This window comes from Gastrolobium bilobum, unplaced genomic scaffold, assembly GCF_033153095.1.
Source record: "Gastrolobium bilobum isolate Gb01-03AN ecotype WA unplaced genomic scaffold, APGP_CSIRO_Gbil_v1 utg3161, whole genome shotgun sequence".
Taxonomy (NCBI): Eukaryota; Viridiplantae; Streptophyta; class Magnoliopsida; order Fabales; family Fabaceae; genus Gastrolobium; species Gastrolobium bilobum.
Genome location: NW_026899561.1, coordinates 1 through 13,535, shown reverse-complemented (window position 1 = coordinate 13,535; position 13,535 = coordinate 1). Strand labels below are relative to the sequence as shown.

The 13,535-nt window shown below is 34.2% G+C and overlaps 1 non-coding gene across 1 annotated transcript; it reads right to left on the bottom strand.

The window, feature by feature from the left end:
• Positions 1 to 491: 491 nt before the first annotated feature.
• TRNAP-AGG (transfer RNA proline (anticodon AGG)) lies at positions 492 to 563 on the bottom strand. Its single transcript has one exon. It is a non-coding gene; the product is annotated as a tRNA-Pro (tRNA).
• Between the last annotated feature and the right edge of the window lie 12,972 nt (positions 564 to 13,535).

The following is a 13,535-nucleotide window of genomic DNA, read 5'->3' as shown; positions in this document are numbered from 1 at the left end:
GTTTTAATGATTATTATGATGACATATATTTTTTTCTTGAAGGCCAAGATATATTTTTGTATTCTCAAATACTAGTGTGTCTACTGCCAACTCTGCCCCAATTTACTGGGTTGAACTGAGTTGACATAATGCCATTTATATTGCCAACACATTGTGTCTAACATGATTCATTTCTGTATGGGAACTTTGATATTGTTGGTCAATCTACTCGTCCTCATTTCTATCTTAATGTTCAATTGTATGCTGGATATTATTGTTAGATTTAATATTGTAGTTAGACGTTATGTTCATTGTTCGTGCTAAGTTCTACCCTAATGCCAAAAACGAAGTCTTGCAAAATGTTCACTTTAAGCTTGATATTGTAGTGAGATTGTTATTTAGATGGATATTATGATGGTGGTGTCCCTGACGTATTATATTATATGGGAAGCTTTTCAGTTGAATGCTAGTATGGTAGTTTGATGGACAAAAAAGTATTATGCGAATAAAATGGGGCATTCCGAGAATTGAACTCGGGACCTCTCGCACCCTAAGCGAGAATCATACCACTAGACCAAATGCCCTTCGTGACACTTTTGCGCCAGAAATATATTAATATATTAACAATTTTTGTTATTTTTAAGCAATTTTTCTTTTATTTTGGATTTTCCAAGGTATCTTCCGGCCGACAGTCGAAGACTAATTTTTTCACATTAAATGGGTAAACCTCTTCCAACAAAGTCTTCTCCATACACATGGCCAGGAATCGAACCCCTGTCAGTAGAGGTGGAAAAGTGGTCGGCCTGTCCCGCCCCGCCCCGATTTTGAAAGTGGGTTGAAAAACTCAGCCCGCCTCGCCCCGTTTGGCGGGTTGGGCGGATTGGCCCGCCAGCCCGAGCCTATTTTACACTGACCCGCCTCGCCCCGCCTATGCCCGCCATCAACCCGCCAAAAAATGAGCCCGCCCCGCTTTTGAGATGGGTTGAAAAACTCAGCCCTCCCCGCCCCGTTTGGCGGGTTGGCCCGCCGAGCCGAGCCCGTTTTGCCGGCTCTACCTGTCAGCACGCTTAAGGAACCCAGCTATTTACCAACTGTGCTGGGCTTTGTTGGTTATGTGATGTTATTTTTACGAGGGAAAAATGTGTATCACTTTAAATGACATAAGTTGTGTCACCTCATAGACTTAAAGAAGTGTGGATTCCACTAAAAAAAATAAAGGTACGAGTTTCACTTCTTTATATTTATAAAATGACACAATTTTTTTTCTTTTTATATTATAAAAAGAGTACAAAACAATCACATCCATACCTTTATTGTTGTTTTTCTTTTGCCCAATAAAGGAAGATATGTCTTTTGATACGTTTGAGATAGAAGGTTTTAATTAAAAAAAAGTAAATATCTTTTTTGTTCCTCAGCAAATTTTATGATACCCGCTTTAGTCCCTAGCAAATAAAAAGACTATTTGTGGTCCCTGAAAAATTCAAAATGGACCCATTTTAGTCCTTTTGAGGACTAATGTGGGTCTTTTTTTAATTTGTGAGGGATCACAATTTCAACTAAATGGGTCCATTTTGAATTTCTTAGAGACCACAAATAACTTTTTTATTTATTACGGATTAAAGCGGATATCGTGAAAATTGCTGACGTCGAAAAATAATATTTACTCTTAAAAAAAAGGACGGGTATGTTTTTTATTGAAGTATCACACTGCCTTTATTCATCCTCATTAATTCCTCTCAAATTGAAAATTGTTTTGGCCTTTATCCATTTGCTTACACAATTCGTGCTGCGGAGAGATAAAGCAAAAATTCTTTTTAAAATGATGATTTTAAGATTCAAGCATTTAACATCATTGGTAAATTTCGTTCGGCATAAAAGCGTACTAAGATATTGAGTAAATTATATTAGAAGATTGAAAATTATGGCATCCAAAGATTGATTGCGACGGACTTGACATAGGAAATTGCTCTCGAATTTCCTTATCAAATTTAGCTTGTAAGCTTAAAGTTTAATATTTTTATTAATTGGTTTTGCCTTTGGTCGTTCTTGACAATTATTGTAGCTTTCACAATCCAGTGATTTATTCAAGACGTAGTCTCATTCTTTAGAAGAAGAAGCCTTCCTTTAAGTTTCCTCTCTTGACTGGAACAATTTTTGAGTTCTGCCCCCTAAGCAGGGTCCTCGGAGAACTTCTTAAGAAAAAACACTGACATAATAAACAGAAAAGGAAAAAGTCTTATATATACATATCACTCATTAATGATTTTAGAGTGACATTCATGAAAAGCCTTGAGCACACATTAAGTACATAAATGTGAATAGAATGAAAATTTCGTCCAGCCTTGAAAATTAAGGATAGTGACAAGATCGAAACACAATCTGGATCCCTTATATATCTTAACTTAAAAGTAAATCATATATAGATTCATTCGACTTTACAAAACAAACGAAAACGAGAACTGGAAGGTGGACATGGCGGTATCCAGTTATTCTCTACAATACACTTCAACATGGGCAATTGCCATTGTTTGTTTCGTTCTTATATCCATCTCCATCATCTTTGAGCATCTCATTCATCTTATAATCAGAGTCAGAACCTTCATGTTCTTTACTTATCTTTGCTTCGTTACATTAATCTGATTTCTTTTACCTAGTTAATTAGCTGATTATATATGTATATATATGGGCGGCTGCAGTGGTTGAGGAGACATCAGAAGAGCTATTTGGTTGAAGCAATTGAGAAGCTTAAATCAGGTGATGTAGACTAATGTATAGAGGGTTTCATTTATTAATTTATTATTTACTTATCTAAAGAGGCATATTAATATATTATTATAAAATTTAAGCAATTTGATACGAAACTTTCACGTTAGTCACTCATATAACCAATGTCTTATGCCTTGCAATTAGATTCGTAACATTCCACCACGCTTCGTAACTCCATGCTCACGTGGGCTAGGAGATATAGTGAAAGGTTCTCGTACCAATTGATATGAACTATGGAAAAACCTTATCCCAAAAGCTAACTATGAGATAGGAGAGCCTTATCCCAAAAGCTAACCTATGAGGTAGGAGAGTTCATATAAACCTCACATTAGTTACCCATTTAACTAATCTGAGATTCGAGTCTTATACCTTGCAATTAGATCCGTAAACACAATTATGATATATTTTAAATTTAAATAAGGTTTCCCCTCTTGTATGTGTGCTGCAGAGTTGATGATCTTCGGATTTATGTCGCTTTTGTTGGCAGCAACTCAAGATGTTATATCAAAAATATGCATACCAGCAAATGCTGCTGACACTATGCTTCCATGTCGTAAACGAAGTTCAATTGATCAGATTCCTAACAAAGATGGTGCAGTTGTTGATTCTTGCAGTGCCAAAGTATATATAATTACTTCTTCACGTAATTAATTAATCATTTTATTCCTACGGTGAGAAATTTATGAAACTAGATACTGAGAGTCTTGGGATTGAAGTGGTAACCAAATTTCTTGCCTCTTAAGTCTTAATCACAGTGAACTTGATTTGCATGCAGGCCGGTAAGGTTGCTTTAGTATCAAAAGATGGGATCAATCAACTTCACATGTTCATTTCTGTTCTAGCTGTCATGCAAATTTTGTACAGTGTTCTCACCATGGCTCTGGCAAGGGCTAAGGTAAGAAATACAGAGTAACTCAATAGTTAGGCTCTCTTTGATTTCTGTTTTGCAAAACAGTTTTTTAGTTTTCAGAACAAAAACACTAAAAAACTCGTTTGATAAGACCTGTTTTGTAAAAATTGTTTTGAAAACTATAACTGTTTTTTTGTTTTTAAAATCAAATTTAAAGAACATGTATGAGTTGTTTTTGTTTTCTGTTTTGGTTTTTAACTTTCAAACAGAAAAACATATAGAAAATAACTGTTTCCATAACTATTTTACAAAACAGTTTTAAGAACAAAAAAACCAGAATACAATCAAACAGACCCTAATTTCTTTTACGTTTTTGTGCTCCTTAACAAGTAGTAGATATTATTTTTCCAAGTGTTTCTTTATATTTAAATTAGAGGAAGGATATTGTGACAACCAAGTTGTGTTACTACCAAGTGACTACCAATCAATCTCACCGTTAGATTGATTATGTTGATCCAACGGTTATATTTATTTTCATCTTTGTATGGTCATGATTCTTCAAATTTAATACTTTATATTTATTTTCACTTTTGTATGGTTATAATTTCTCATATTTAATGCTTTTACTTTAAATATGGCTTTAAATATGGGGAATCATGACCATACAAAGATGAAAATAAATATAACCGTTGGATCAACATAATCGATCTAACGGTGAGATTGATTGGTAGTCACTTGGTAGTAACAAAACTTGGTTGTCACAATATCCTTCCTCTTAAATTAAATGAAACATGTGACTGAATATTAACTAAGAGAATAGTTATATTGACAAGTTTTTTTTTATAAACTTATAAACTACACTATGTCTTACCTGTAAGACTTCACTCAAAGAGTGTCTTACTGATAAGACATTATGTAATTTGTAAGAGTTTTTAAATAAAAAGTTTATAAATGTAACCTCCCGTTAAGTAATAATTGTGAAGGGTATTCACCTAAAAACAAACAGGAACTAATAAATATCCATATGTCTGTATCAATATATATGCATTATTTTTCGTCAGTTAATTCATGTGCTATTTTCCAATTTCATTTGAGTCACATGTGCAGATGAGGCACTGGAAAACTTGGGATAAAGAGACTCAAACACTCGAATATCAAGTTGCCAACGGTAACCACATACTCTTCATTTGGTTTCAGCACCCTTGTTCTAGCACCTTATTTTGATAATCATACAAGTTTCGAATTTTGAAAGATGCTTAATTAGTCAATTTTGCGTATTATATTATTTTGGGGGCGTGATCAACCTATCACGATTATTTATTTATTTATTTATTTATTTTCATTCAGAAATTGTTACTAGTTTATACTTACAATCTGTGCTAGATTTCTCTTCTGTTCATTTTATTTTAGAACTTAGGTGACTAATATGTTTCATGTTGACACAGCAAGCATTTTTTTGGTACATTGTTTAAGTGAAAGTGTAATGTAATATAATAATTAAAAATTAATAGAATTCAGTAAAATTTACTTAGTTTTGATCTGAAAGATAAAGAAATATTGATTTTTATCACAAAAGAAAAAAAAATATGTTAATTTTTGCTAGAGCGGTGCTATTCTTTGCGAACAGTTTCCCACACAAATATTCACGAAAATTAAAATATATTGTGCTGTTAATATTAAAATAAAATAAAATAATAGCAGGCATTTGGGAACAGTGACTAAAATATCCTTTTTTGGTAAAAATTTTACACAAATGTCACGCGAACAGTATTTTTTACCAGACTGTCACGTGTCATAATTTGCTATCACTGATAGCGAATTTCGTGGCCAATGATTTCATGACACCTGGCTATATTACAGATCAAATTCGCTATCACTAGTAACGACTTATGACACGTCAGCTTTTTCTTGCGAAAGTGTGTCATGTCTCACAAAATCATTGGCGAGCATAACTCACTATCAGGCATAGCAAATTATGCAACGTGACATTTTTGAGAAACTTTTATTGTTGACGTGACAGTTTGATAAATATTTTGATGAACAGTGACAAAATGGTCACTGTTCCTAGGCATTTGTGTCTTATCTTTTTATTTATGTCCTGTTTTCATGATTTATTTTTCATTTTTGCTTCTGCTGGGTTTGTATGCTTTCTCGTACTTATTTTTTAATCTAATTATCAACTTTTACTTTCACTTTTTCTTATTCGTTTCATTTTTTAAAATATTATTAAAAATATTAAATAATAACTTTCAAGAATAAAATTTTTAATCATACTATTTTTTTAAAAAAATATCATTCTTAAACGTATAATCATATACATAAAAACGAGCATATTATTGTTATTTTCTAATAGGAGGAGGGGGGGGGGACTGAAATTCATAAATGGCACATGAATTGGTAAACCGAAGTAACTGTCACTGCGTTTCATAAATATTTAATTAAAAATGTTATAATAAAAAATATATTTGATATTTTACAAATATAAAACAAGTAATAATTTCTATATAACGATTAAGAGAATTTAGAATTAATCATAAATATATGGAGAATGTTATATTCACAAACTTTTACAAACTACATTAAGTATGATCAGTCATATTTTAATCAAGAGTGTATGACCAGTCATACTTAGTGTAATTTATAAAAAAAAATTATAAATGGATCATTCCCCTAAATATATAAAGGGATATGTTATTCTATTTTATTTTTTTTGCCTACCTCTCTAAAAGACCATTATATCAAACTTTTAATTAACATTTATTTTTCTCTCTCCTCTTTAAATTATGATCCAACTATTTTGGAAAGTGATAGGCAAAGGTAAGTAGAAAAAATAGTAGGTATAATAATTTATTCCATATATAAAACGATTTTTTTTTTTTTTTTGAATAAATGTATCTTATCTAACCTTACTTTCGTTGTCTTTCCTCCGCCCAACTCCATAATTTGATTTTTCCTTTTATACAAAAGACAAATGTATTTGCGGAATTCATTTAATATCAGAATTCCTTTATTCTCTCATATTGAATCCGTTTTCTTTTATTTTCCTTTTATGATTTTATCCAAATGAAATGCGTAATAGAATGCATATATAGAGCTGTTTTTCAGAAAAACCCAATAGTAAGTTGGCTTGGACCTTGAATTGGTGATGATAGCAATGCTGATAGCTCTGCGTTAGACTCCTTTGTAACCACCCAATAGAATGATTGATTATTATTTCACGGAGAAAGTTATATTTACAGGTTATATTTATAAATTTTTTGTTTATAAACTCTTACAAATTATATTATGTCTGGTCATACTTTATTTCAATCAAGAGTGTATGACCAGTCATAGTTAGTGTAATTTGTAAAAAAAAAATTTGTAAACAGATTCTTCTCCTTATTTCATATATTATTCTGTTTTAAGACTTAATCAGATATGTCATTTTCTTCGTTTTAGACATGATTCCGTATTGCTTTCCGATAATATTATTATTTCTGAGCCAGCATAATAGTATAGACAATATGTTATGATGTTTTTCATTTTTAACGTTTATGGTTATCAATCAGAGTTCAGACCCTAATAGATTCAGATTTACAAAGCAAACAACATTCGGAACACGGCACATATCTACTTGTACGAGATCACCAGTACTTGTTTGGATTGTAAGGCTTCTTTTCCTCACTACTATTAACAAACTTTTGCTTCGACACATTTGCACCCTTTCTATAATCCTCATTTTATATCAGCCATACTTAAATGTAATAGGAAACAACTAACTTGGTTGATTTGGTTTCAAATGAATAATTGATAAACTCAAGGAAATGGAGCAGCAGTTTTTTATGGCTAATATTGTTCATGAATCTATGAAATCTGGACAGAAATGTTTTTTCAGACAGTTCTTCCATTCAATAGCAAAAGTTGATTATCTCACCCTGAGGCACGGTTTCATATCAGTTGAGTGTACATCTTCAAATTTGCAATAGCCAACAAACTTCGAATTCTATTTTCATTTATTATTATTGTTATTATTATTATTATAGTTAAACGTTTCATTAAGATATTTCATGCACCTCTCAGGCTCACTTTTCCGCCAGGAACAGCAACTTTGATTTCCATAAATATATTGAACTGTCACTCGAGGAAGATTTCAGTGTTGTAGCGAGCATCAGGTTGTTACTTGCGTACTTAATTGTGTATTTTTATCAATTAGAGTACTGTTGCTACTCACGGCAAGTGCACCGATCGTACAAGTAATATATGATTAAGTAAGAGATCGTTCCCACGAGGATTACGGTTCAAGCACTAATTCACTATCGCAAACTTAGTTGGACAATCGAAAGTGTATTTGGAAACAGGATTTGAATTGTAAAATTAAAATATTAAATATTAAGCTAATTACTTGCAAGAATTAAAGACAAGAAATTAAAGATGTGATTTAAGAATGTAAAAGAACGTAGCTAGGGGTTCGATTTCCTTTAATCTCCTTATTATGATTCAAAGTCCTTCTTTACGTTAACCGTCCTTAATATCAAACTAACCAATTCTTTCGCGTGTTATTAGAGCTCAATCCCTTGTTACCCTAAAACCTTTACAAACTTGAAAGAACCCTAGTTCCCCGGTTATTCCCCAAGAATGCAAGCATTAAGTTCAAGAATCTTAAGGTTACGCAAATTCTATGTCTATTCCTAGAATCATAGCGTTTACGATGAAGTTATCAGATATGGATCACACACCAACATCCCTATTGTCATGCATTTACCGATGATCATTATATAAGATTCAAGCCTATATAAAGCATTAAAAACAGATAACTTCATTCATGATAAAAAGGAAAATTAACGTACGAATTATTCAAAGCATAATAAATCGACTAAAATCCATCTAACCCTAACTACTTAAAGAACTAGCCGGACATGGCAAAATCAAGAACAAAAGAAAATAGAAAGGCTCCCCCAAACTCCATAGGTGATTGGTGGATCTTCAAAATCTCCAGTGAACACTTGACGTTGATCCGTCTCCGCCGCTCACGAACATGAATCTGATGTTTCTTCGCGTTCCCTCCGCCTTCAAGCACCCAAGAGTTGTTTAGCAATCTAAAAGTTATGTATTTCTGGTCCCCAATGGCCCTTTTATTGGCCAAGAGTTCGTATCCTAGTAGAAAACTCGAATGGGCCTAAGTTGGATCTGTCTGGGCGCTTAAGCCTGTTGTAGCGCGCTTAAGCGCCCTAGGACAGTGAATTCTGATTCGCGTTGCGCGCTGAAGCGCTCTGAAGGGCGCTTAAGCGCGCTCCTCGCGACAACTTTTTCTTCTTGTGGCGCGCTTAAGCCCTGAGTTGGGGGCTTAAGCGCCCAGAGGCAGTAGCTATTTGCGTTTTTAGGGAGCTTAAGCTTCTGAATGGGGGCTTAAGCTCCCACTTCTAACAACTTGATAAGATCCTCAATCTTATTGTTTTTGATCTTCTTCTATCATCTCTTGATCTTATCTTTTCTAGTTGTGATCTCTATTTATCCAATCTTCATCTTTGACTCCTTTTGTCAACAAATCCCTAAAAAATAGCAAAGATGATTCCATTAAACAAAAATTCAGATAATGTTCATGATTATTATATTAAACCTTAGTTTTTGACTTATTTAACTTGATATTTTATATTAATTTAGTCTATAAAATAAGATAAACTAAAGGTTTATCAAACAATTCCCAGATTTGAACATTGCTGTCCTCAGCAACTAATTAGAATAAAACTATGGGAAAGTTTGAAGACGGCTAGTCATGCTTAATGAATATCAGGCAGAAAACTGATCAATAATGAGATACCAAAGTATTCAGACTTATTAAAATCAATGACACATCCATTTCAAGCAAACAACCATAATTCACCAGTCATAAAATCATAACATGCGTTCTCAAAAGAAAGAGTAGTACAATTTAATTCCCACAACACCCTCTCACTGGATTTTTATTTATTCACTCATACTCAGTGTTTAAGGGTATGTGTTTCACTCTTACTTTACTGAATTAACACTACCATAAGCTTGTTTATATTCTCACTCTCCACAGTCTTACTACTATACAAAGTCAATCAAGAGGTCTTTGTTAAGGTTGTAACGTGGCTTTAGATAAAAGGGAAGGAATCATCTGGGTAAGTGGCTTAAGATAACTGATCAAAATTCAACTTCAAAGAGGAACTAGTTTAACTGTTCAACATATAGTAAACAGATTTCTCTTATTTTCCTCCTCTTTTCTTCTTCCACTTATTCACATAATATACGTCTTTTTTTTTTTTTCCTTCTTCCTTTTGTTTTTTTGTTTTTCTGTTTTTGTACAGATAAACAGTTCAACCTTTTTCTTTTCATTTCCTTTTTCCACCACCTTGCTGCAATTTCCCTCTTTTCACCTTTTCCTCCCATGCACTTAGAGTTTGATTTTCTCTTTTTGTTTCAATCCTATCCAGTTCCTCATTTAATTTTGAAAATTAATCAGTTCAGGTGAGGATGTGTATAAAATGGCTATTCACAATAAGCTATCAATGAATAAATAGGCCTAGGCTCAAAGGGGCTTCAACTAAGGATGAACATCAGGGTGGCTATTTGGCTATCTAGCTTTCAGAAAGAACTGCCTCTATTATTTCAACAATTGTATACTACAGACCATTTCAAAGAGAAACAAAACAAGTTCTAGAGTGATTCATACAGAGAAGTTCACACCACAAAAAAAATTCTGTTTAGGCTCAAAAGCTTACGGCGAAGGATGTGAGACTTATTTCCACTCTCTCTTTGATTACTCTAATTATTCTTCTCTTATTCCAGTGAACTATGAAGCATGCTTGACTGACGCTCATTTACGTACGAAAATAAAATTTATCTACATCTTTATACTCTTGATATCAACTATCAACCAATTCCATGTAATTATTCATTATGCATCCATATCAAGCACAATGGAAAACCTCTTAAGATCCACTTAATTATTTATTTATTGACTAAGATGGAAGGGGTCTTAAAAAAAAAAAAAAAAAAAAAAAAAAAAAAACTTAAATATTAACTGACTAATATATATGAAGACCTTAAAATAAACTAATACTAAATCAAAATAATTCTAAAATAAACTAATACTAAATAATATAAAAATAATGAACTATAATATGAAAATAATATTAAGAAACTCCCTTGAAACACTGCATTTGTAATTTGGATATTTCTGTGTACTCCGTGTAATCATGAGTTTCTCCTTCCGACCATGTGAAGTTTATGGTCTGATAAATTGCGTTGGTACCCATTCCCAGATTTAAATCTTGCTGTCCTCAGCAATAAATTTAAATCTAAAAAGAATCCGAAGCAAGATATCAGAAAAAAATGGTAATGTACTCTGCACACATGTCACAGATAAAGAAACTACGTCAGCATGTCATCTATCCAAAACAATATCAGTCATGTCAGGTCAGTCTCAATATACCTCCATGTCTACATGCACTAGACTAATAGTAAAAACAGCAAAATAATAATTAAAAAATAAAAGTCTGAAAACAGATAAACTGATGTGAGGATCAGTCCTCCTCCATATCAGTGGTGGGTGTGTCGTCATCTCCTGCATCCTCCTGGTCGTCTCGAACTATGGCCTCAGCAGCAGTGGCATCATCTATGTGGACTGCATCACTCTCAGCAGCGGCCGTCTCAGTGTCAGCAGCAGTGGTCGTGCATGGGGCCTCCTCATCAGATCCAACATATGCTGGATACTCGAAGGGTAATGCCGGAATCTCTCTCTGGCGGAATAACTCCACTATCTGTGTACTCATATAATCCTGAAAGGCCATCTGTCTGCTCTGAGAGTATCTAGCTCTCCTCTGCATAGATCCCTGCTGACGCTGCAGTGACTGCACTGCCTCCCATATAGCAGGGAGATCTGGCTGTCTTCCCTGCTGAACATGCTGTGCTGGGGGTGCTGGAGGGATACCCATGGTGTAGTTAATGAAAGCAGCATGAATAGGGGGGCACACTTCCACCGGCTTGTGTTCGGTGGGTATCTCTACTCCCGCTTTTTGGCACAAGGTCTGAATAAGGGAGCTGTGTGCAAGAGCAGCTTTCTGAGATTTATGATGGGCAAAATCATAAATACCATCTGCCAACAGCCAAGGAAGGTCCACTGTACCACCAGTCATAATGGTGTAAATGAGAGCTGCTTTGCTGACCTGAACTTCTGAAGTATGAGTGGTAGGGAGGATGTTGTTGATGATAAACTGGAACCATATCTTAGCTACTGCATTCAGCTGTCTTATCTTTAACAGTTTGGGACGGCGGCTATCTGCAGTTAGCTCCCAATTTTGCTCTGGAAGTGCAATGGTTTGCAGAATAGGTCTTGCCTCTTCCACTGGATTCCAGGTATCATGATCATTGCCTCTGACAGGCCCATACTCAAGCCTACTTAGTAGTCTTCTGTAATCACACAGTGTTGTTCTATGATGATGGGCTGTCTTCAAATGTTCTTGTAATGCATCCGCATCATAGAATATGCTCTTGCCCCTGACATAACTCTTGTATATCCGCCTTGCCCCTTTCTCAAAATTGTAAGCGTTTGCGTAAAATTCCTTGCAAATTGTGCCGGAGCTATCTGTCAGTGATATTGCGTAAGAGTTCCACCTCCTGCGGATTAGGTTGTTGTAGAAATCTGGGTGCTCTCCGTCATTCAGCACCATTTTCCTTTCCCGAATGATAGGTTTGGCTGCCACAATTTTGTATCTCTCTTCGTGCTCAGCTGTCCTAAACCTATGTGAGTCAAAATCCGGAGGGGGGGTGGAGCTAGAGGCAGCTCCAGAGGCTGTGGTCTTTCGGACCCTTTTTCCCAAAGTCTTATCCTTAGGAGCCATATCCTGAAAATCAGAAAAGTTTTTAAATGAGTAAACATTCCAGGTAACAATTCCCAGATTGAGTTCAGACATGTTCTGAAATAATACAATTGTATAAGTACTGGTAGTACTTCAGCATTTATGTGACCTATGCAAACTATAGAATTGAGGTTCTGGAGGAGATATCTGAATCATGTGTACTCATGTATCAAGGGTGTGGAGAGCTAATGAACCATAACATAATGTTTGGGCTTAAGTTATTGACATGAATTAATGCACCTCTACTGTAAGCATATTCTGCAGTATATTATGTACATAATAGTAAATAGGATTTTACACATAAAGATTATGTAACAATTGGATTGCAGATTGTGAACTGAACATATAGATGTATGCAAGGTGATCTAATCAAGTTTCTAAGTGGTTCATTATTTTATAGAAGATGGTAGCAAATCGCATTGTATATCAAATATTCATAGAAAGCTAATTATGCATAATATGGTAGGAACAATGGGAAGTACTAAATTCTTAAGGTAAGATAATGTCATCAATATAGGTGTACCTGTCTCAGTTATTAAGATTAATCTTAACCGAATGCCTATTATTCTGTTGGTTCTTTGCAACTGGGCTCAGTATACAATTGAATTTCCATATTTCAAAACAGACCAACAAGTAAACATTAGTTTCCACTATATGTCAATCCATTCGATTGTTATCATAGGCTATTGGCAAGGTACTCCCCAATTCGATCATATTTAACACATTAAAACTTAAAACATGGAACTATCCTTATCCTCCTGTCCAAAACTATAATTCCCAGATTTGCATCAATGCAAATTCTGGTGTTTTCCCCAATTTAAAATTCTATCCTAATTTCATTCGGACATTTCATCAAACAACATGTATACATGATTTTGATTCTGATTCTTTTCCTTATGTCATTATTCATCATGCAGCCAAATATCTCAAACAAGAACCAGAATAAGGATTTAGAGTTTTAGAGTTCTAGTCCATCCAAGAATTTCATCGAGAAAAAGATTTCTAAATTAAAACCTAACAATCATGCGATCTTGTGGAAGTTCTTGAGACTTAATCGTGTATCCATCCATTCAATTACA